This window comes from Furipterus horrens, unplaced genomic scaffold (genome assembly GCF_987537825.1).
Source record: "Furipterus horrens unplaced genomic scaffold, mFurHor1.1.pri manual_scaffold_3, whole genome shotgun sequence".
In the NCBI taxonomy this organism is placed as follows: Eukaryota; Metazoa; Chordata; class Mammalia; order Chiroptera; family Furipteridae; genus Furipterus; species Furipterus horrens.
The window spans coordinates 1,308,391-1,315,307 of NW_028327173.1; positions in this window are offsets into that span (position 1 = coordinate 1,308,391).

Consider the following 6,917-nt stretch of genomic DNA (forward strand, 5'->3'; position numbering starts at 1 on the left):
GCTGTCCTTCCATTGCAACCTGAAGAACTCCCTTTAGTCCTTAAAAAAAAATGCTTTATTGATTATGCAGCTACAGTTGTCCCAATTTCTTTTCCCTCTGTTCCCCTCCACCCAGTGACCCCCCTCCCTCCAGCTGTCCCCCCCTTAGTCCATGCCCATTGGTTGTGCATATAGTTCTTCTCAACATCTTCCTGTCCGCTCCACTCCCTCTTACTATGCTTCTTAATTCCCGTACCATCTCCCTCCCTCTTCCCCCTGCCCCCTTCCCACTGACCTCCCCCCAATATGTTACCCGTACCTACAATTCTTTTTCCCCTCTCGTTGCCTACTTAGTTTGCCTTTGTTTCGGTTCCCTAGCTTCTGTTGTTGGTTGTTGTGATACGGTTTTCATTTTAATGTTCATAGTTTTGATCCTCTTTCTCCTAAACAAGTCCCTTTAACATCTCATATAACAGTGGTTTGATTCTGATGAACTCCTTCAGTTTTACTTTGTCCTGGAAGCACTTTCTCTGCCCTTCTATTCTGAATGACAGCTTCACTGGATAGAGTCATCGTGGCTGTAGGTTTTTGCTTTTCATTCCTTGGAATATTTCTTGCCAGTCCCTTCTTGCCTGCAAAGTTTCTTTGGAGAAATCAGCTGATATTCTTATTGCGACCCCTTTGTACGTAATTCTCTTCTCTCTTGCTGCTTTTAAGATTCTCTCTTTATCCTTAATTTTTGACGTTTTGATTATAATGTGTCTTGGTGTGATTCTCCCTGGGTTCAGTTTTTTTGGAACTCTCTGTGCTTCCTGGAACTGTAAGTCTATTTCTTTCCCCAAATTAGGGAAGTTCTGCTTCATTATTTTTTCACATAGTTTTTCCATTTCTAGTTCTTCTTCTTCACCTTCTGGCAACCCTATGATTCGGATGTTGGCCCGCTTACAGCTGTCCCGTAGGTTTCTGAGCCTCTCCTCATTTTCCTCACTTTTCACTTCCTCTTTCTGCACTGTTGACTGTTCCTTTCCTATGTTCTGATTTGTTGATTTGATCCCTCGTTTTCTTTCTCTCACCACTAGTTTTGTATGTGTTTTTGTTCATTTCAGCAGGACTAGCCTTCATTCCTTCCCTGTCTTGTTTAAGATCTGCTGTTAGGTCTGTGAGCATTTTTATAACTAAAGCTCTGAACTGTCCCTCAAAGATCTCCTATCTGCTGAGCCATTAGATTGGATATTTGCTGTCTGGTCAGCTGCGTCACTGGGATCTCTATCATGATCTGTGCCACTGACCGTTTTGTGTTTACCTTTGCTTCCTGGGCGGGGCTGTCACACCTCCTACGCTATAGGGGGCGGAGCCCAATGCACTCATCACAACCGGGGGACCCTTCTCACCAGGCTGTGGTGTCTTCTGCGGGGGTGAGGGTCCAAGATGGATTCCTGCCGTTCTCTCTCCACTGAGAGGCTGGGAGCCTCCTCCTCCATCCCCACCCCCTCTGGGCCTCACAGTCAGAGGCAATGGGGGTCTGCCTTCCCCGGCGTTGGAATCCCGAGCTTACGGGTCTGGTCTGCAGCTGGGGGTGCTCCCCAGGTGCTTCTCGCCTCCCCTTAAATACGGGGGTCTGTGCTTACCGCCGTCCCGCCGCCAGCACAGCCTGACCTCTCCGCCCCGGCTTCGCCCCTCCTCCCCGTCCGGACGAGCCCCACTTCTTTATAACTTCATACGCTGGACTTCATTTATTTTCTGGAACTTCTGGTTATTTCTGGTTTTGTGGTAGTTGTATTCCTTCTTAGTTGTGGAGGGAGATGCAGCGTGTCAGTCTAGGCCTCTGTCTTGGCCAGAAGTCTCCTGTGTTTGTTTGCCTCTGTGTCTTAGGTAGAGCTGTTGCTTCTGTTACGTTGTAAGGGGCGGAGCCTTAGGTATTCGGCAGTGCAGGGTGACCCGTTTCACCACGTTGTGGCACTGTGTGTGGGGGAGGGGTCCGAGAGGGAACACTGCTGCCTGCCCAGCACTCACCCCCTTTCCAGGCACTTCTCCCACTTCCGTATGCGACTGACGCCCCTCTAGCTGCTGCCCTGGCCGTCGTTCCCAGAGTGGGTGGGTCTGCGGACGTTCTAGGACCATGGGGGCCTTTTAAACAAGCGGATTCTGCTGAGAGACCCGCAGTTTCTGCCTCTGCCCCAACCCCCACTGGTCTGCACAGTCAGAAGCAATGAGGCTTGATTTTCCCCGGAGCTGGGACCGTGAGCTGCGTGGTCTGGTCAGGAGCTGGGAACGCTCCCCAGGTGTCCCTCCCTAGTTTTTAAAACGCGTGGCTGTGCTTTCCACCGGCCTGCAGCTGATGTCGCCGCTGCTGCCGCCACCACACCACGTCCTCTCTGCCCCGGCTCTGCCCCTCCTACCTGCCTGGGTGAGTGTTTCTTCTTTATATCTTTGTTTGTTGGGCTTCCATGCAGCTCGGTTTTCTGGAACTTCTGGTGGTCTCTAGTTCTGAGGTAGCTATATTGCTTCTTAGTTTTGGGGGGAGACGCGGCATGTCTGTCTAGGCCTCCATATTGGCCAGAAGTCCCCTTTAGTATTTCTTCAGGAGAAGGTTTTCTCATGATAAACTGTTTTATTCTGTTTGTCTGGGTGTGTTTTAATTTCCTGTTTATTTTTTTGCAACGTAATTTTTCTGGTTATATATTCTTGGCTGATCCTGGTGTCCCCCCCCCCCCCCCACAGTGTTTTGCATATGTAATCCCACTGCCTTCTGACTTTCAAGGTTTCTGATAAAAAATCAGCTGTTTTTCTTATCAGGGACCCTCTGTAGCTGATGAGTTGCTTTTCTTTTGCTGCTTCTAATACTGTTTTTTTGTCTTGGTTTTGACAGTTTGGCTATAATGTATCTAGGTGTGGATCTCTTTGAGTTTATTCTTTTGGAGTTCATTGAGCCTCTTGAATGTGCAGAATAATGTTTTTCATCAAATTTGGGGAGGTTTTTATTGCCATTATTTCTTAAAATTTCTTCCTTCCCTTTCTCTCCCTCATTGTGGGACTCCCATTACATGTATGTTGTTATACTTTATGCTGTTCCACAGGTCTCCGAAGTTCTATTTTTTTTTTTTTTTTTTTTGTGTTCTTTTTTCTTCCAGTTTCTCAGAATGGATTGTCTCAACAGACTTGGCTTCACCATCACTGATTTTTTTCTTCTTCCAGCTCAAATCTTCTGTTGAGCCCCTCTAATAATTTTTTTTTTCATTTTAGTCTTTGTACTTTTCAACTTCAGTATTTCTATTTGATTTTTTAAAATAATTTATATCTCTTTACTGCTATTTTCTAGTCGGTGAGACATAATTGTCATGCTTTCCTTTAATTCTTTGAACTTTTTTATAATAGCTGATATGAAATCTTTGTCTGGTAAGTCCAACACCTGGGCGTCCTCGGGGGCAGATTTTATTGATGGCTTTTTTTTTGTTTTGTAGGGGCCACACCATCCTCTTTATTTAAACGTGTTATACTGTTTTTGTTGAAAATTTGATGTTTTAGACCATATAATGTGGCAACTTTGCAAATGAACTCCCTTCCCGTAAAGTTTTTTGCTTCTGCTGCTGCTGGCGAATTACCTGAACCACTTCTAGAAAGTCTGCCCTCTCTCATGGGTGGTCACGGAAGCCTCCGCTTGGCTTGCTTAGCAGTCGGTGAATTTCCTCAACATAAGCTGACAAGCCTCAGACTTCGCGGCGGAGGACGTTGGTGCCCCAGTGGGCAGGTTACAGTCCTGTCTTAGTCTTCCATACACACACATGGCTGTCTAGATGCCCAAGTGTGGTTGTTAGGCTGTTGGTCTTCAAGCTCCTGGGACTGACCGGCTGTTTATTTTCAGGTCACTATGAGGCTGGGGGGAGGGGATGGGGTAGGACGAGTGAAAATGCCATGACACACTCCAGTATTACCAAGATTCAACCATTTTACTGAACAAATGCTCTGCGAAGTTATGGAGGCCGTTGGTGACATCCCAGGGCCCTGAAAAGTTGATGTTCACCATTTTTGTGAGTGTTCCTTGCTTCTCTGGAGAAGCAGAGTTTGGGGGGTCCTTACTCCATCCTGGTAATGCTCCTCTTCAGGAGAAACATTAAACATTTTAATCTCAGTCCAGATACAACAGACAAGATTCCTCGTAGGTTTGTGGGTGGGTCAGGGGCTGTTCAAACGGCCGCTCCCTTCACTGAGGACGGAGCGGGAGTGTGGGCTCACTCTGCTTGCCCCTGGTGCCAGAGGGCCTTGTGCCCTGTTCTGAAAGCCCCTTCCAAGCCCCTTTGTACCAAACTCAGCATCTGGGAGCCAGCCACAGCCTTAGCTCACCTCAGGTACTGTCTTGGCTTGTGTTATTCATTTTGGGGCCTCTGGAACTTTCCATTACTCCTTTGCCAGCTCAACTCCCCATGTAAAAGATGTGCATCGTATTTTACCTGGCGTTTCTAGAGAACAGGAGTATTCTCAGGTGATTTTGATTAGAATGTTCGTGGGAGAAGGGGTTCTGTGTATTTGAACACTCACACAAAGAGACACACCCCCAGCTCCCAGCACACAGCACACAGAAGCCGGCAGCACATGCTGTGACGGGGGCAGAGAGTGACTGTCTTGCATGCAGACAGGTGAGAGGGTCTGACCTGGGTCACTGCTACCCCTCCCACCGGTGGCCCTCACAGGAGGTTTTCAGCGTGATGGGAGAGGGTGTTGGGGTGCTGCTGGCAGCCCAGACTGAGGAGGGCTTCTGTGGTATTGAAGAGACCTCTGTTGGGGAGGCCCCACGGCTGGTGCCACCTGCGGATTGGACGCCAGACTTGGTGGCATACAGGGCCTGGGGTCAGGGTGGGGCTGAGCTCTTGTCAGGGCATGTGGCCCTGCAGCAGGCCCATGCTCGGGTCCCCTCATCTTCAGCCCCCCCTCCATTCCTGTAGCCCCGCTGGGCTTGCCGCAGGGAGTGGCTGCATGGACTGAGCTATTGGGGACAGGACTCCGGGACTATCCCCGGGGAAGGCCAGAGCCTTTGCCAAGTGCCCCACCCCCTGGCTGGGCCACCCTTGTGAGCAGGGGCAGCGTCTGTGGTCTCCGGAGCTCATGTCCCCAGCCTGGGAGCCAGGCTGAGTGGAGGGGAGCGAGGGCAGGACCCCGCGGGGGGCGCTGGCCACCCCAGAGCCCAGAGCCTCTGCAGAGCAGCGGGCAGCTGTGCGGCTTCTGTGTGCAGAGTCCGTTCAGGTATCGGGGTCGCCTCCTGAGAGTGACGAGCAACTCTGCAGAGGACGTCTCCGGCCTCCTAGGGTGTCACCACCTGCCGCAGCAGCGGGTCTGATCAGCCTGTCCTGTCAGCGCTGTCTGAACTCAGGCCACCCTGCCCGCGCTCCACGGCCCAGGGCTTAAGCCACAGATGTTTGTCTCACACGGGCTGGGGGCTGGAAGGCCAAGGCCAAGGGGCCGGTGCATTCTGGTCCTGGAGAGGGCCCACCTCCTGGCCAGCAGACAGCCACCTTCTCGCTGTGGACTCATCGGCTGGATGGGGTGGGAGGCAGGGAGAGAGAGATGATGACAGGTGACAGGTGATTGATTGATTGATTGACAGGTGATAGGTGAGACACACACAGATGCATGGTAGCGGACAGGTCAGTGAAACAGACAGTGGAGGAAATGAGAGCTCTGGTCTCTTCCGCTTCTTATCAGGACCCCGGCCCCTCATGAGGGCCTCCCCCTGGTGACCTCACGTAATGGGGTCACCTCCCCAAAGCGTCCCCTCCAAGGAGAACGGCCTGGGAGTTGGGGCTTCAACATGTGGCCTTGGGAGACCCTGACCCCACCGCACAGTGGGGCTGCAGTGGGACAGCGACCTCGCTCGGGGCTACACAGAAGGGCAGAGTGAGGACCGGCCTCCTGAGCGGGCAGAGATCAGGGCCGGCCTCCTGGACCGCTGCCCTGTGAGGAGGAAGGTGGCCCAAGGGGGGCGCCCAGCCCGTCGGGGGTGGGACTGGCTCACGGAGCTGCTCAGGGCACGGCAGGCAGCAAAGGCGAAGGTGAGGACTCGGAGCAGCGGTGGCCTCTGTGGGCGGCACAGACGCGTGGGCGCCCACAGGGGCTCGTGCCGAGCAGCGGGTTTGAAGAGGAAGCTACAGGTCAGCTCGCCTGCATGGACTTGTCACTGAGGCTGATGTCATTGCGCCCAGGCTGTAGCCCGGCTCCTGCAAGTCCCTGGCACCCCAGCCTGCAAAGACACCCACCAACTGCTTGGTGGCAAGTTGATGACCTGGAGCCAATTCTGTGCTGGGACGAATGCAGCCCTGCGTCTTGGAACTCAGGGGTCCGCGCCGCCCACAGACGGTCTGGAGCCACGTCTCGGGCCACGGGCCTCAGTTCCACCATGAGCGCACCGAGCAGTGCAGCCATTGTGCTGGGACAAGTCATTGTCCCCGGTCACCGGGGGAGGCGGCCGTGCCCCACAGCACGGCAGGGAGGGGTGTGCCTGCGTCATGCCACCCAGCAGGGCACCGCTTGGCACCGCGACGCTCAGCCTGAGCTGTGCGTCTATGAGAACCGTGACTGTGGCTGGGGAAGGCACAGGGACCAGCCTCAGATTCTCCAGTTGGCTGGGCCATGCAGAACCAGGGGGACCGTGGGTACCCGAAAGCTCACTAAGTGTCTGGGGTCTGCGCACAGTGGGGCTGCAGTCTCTGAGGCCAGCCTCCCTCCCATGAGTTCCCTTGGGAATGAAGACCACAGACACGCGGACCACTGGGACTGGACAGGCGAGGGGACCGTGAGAAGCAAGTGACCGAGCAGGCGAGGGGCAGACGGCCCTCGGGGTCCACCAGGGCCCCCTTTATTGGACCGGCGGCTCTACCTCCCTGTTGCTGGAGTGCTGGGCCCTCAAACCTTGTACTCCCTTCTCCTCCAGGAAGCTGCTCTCAGTG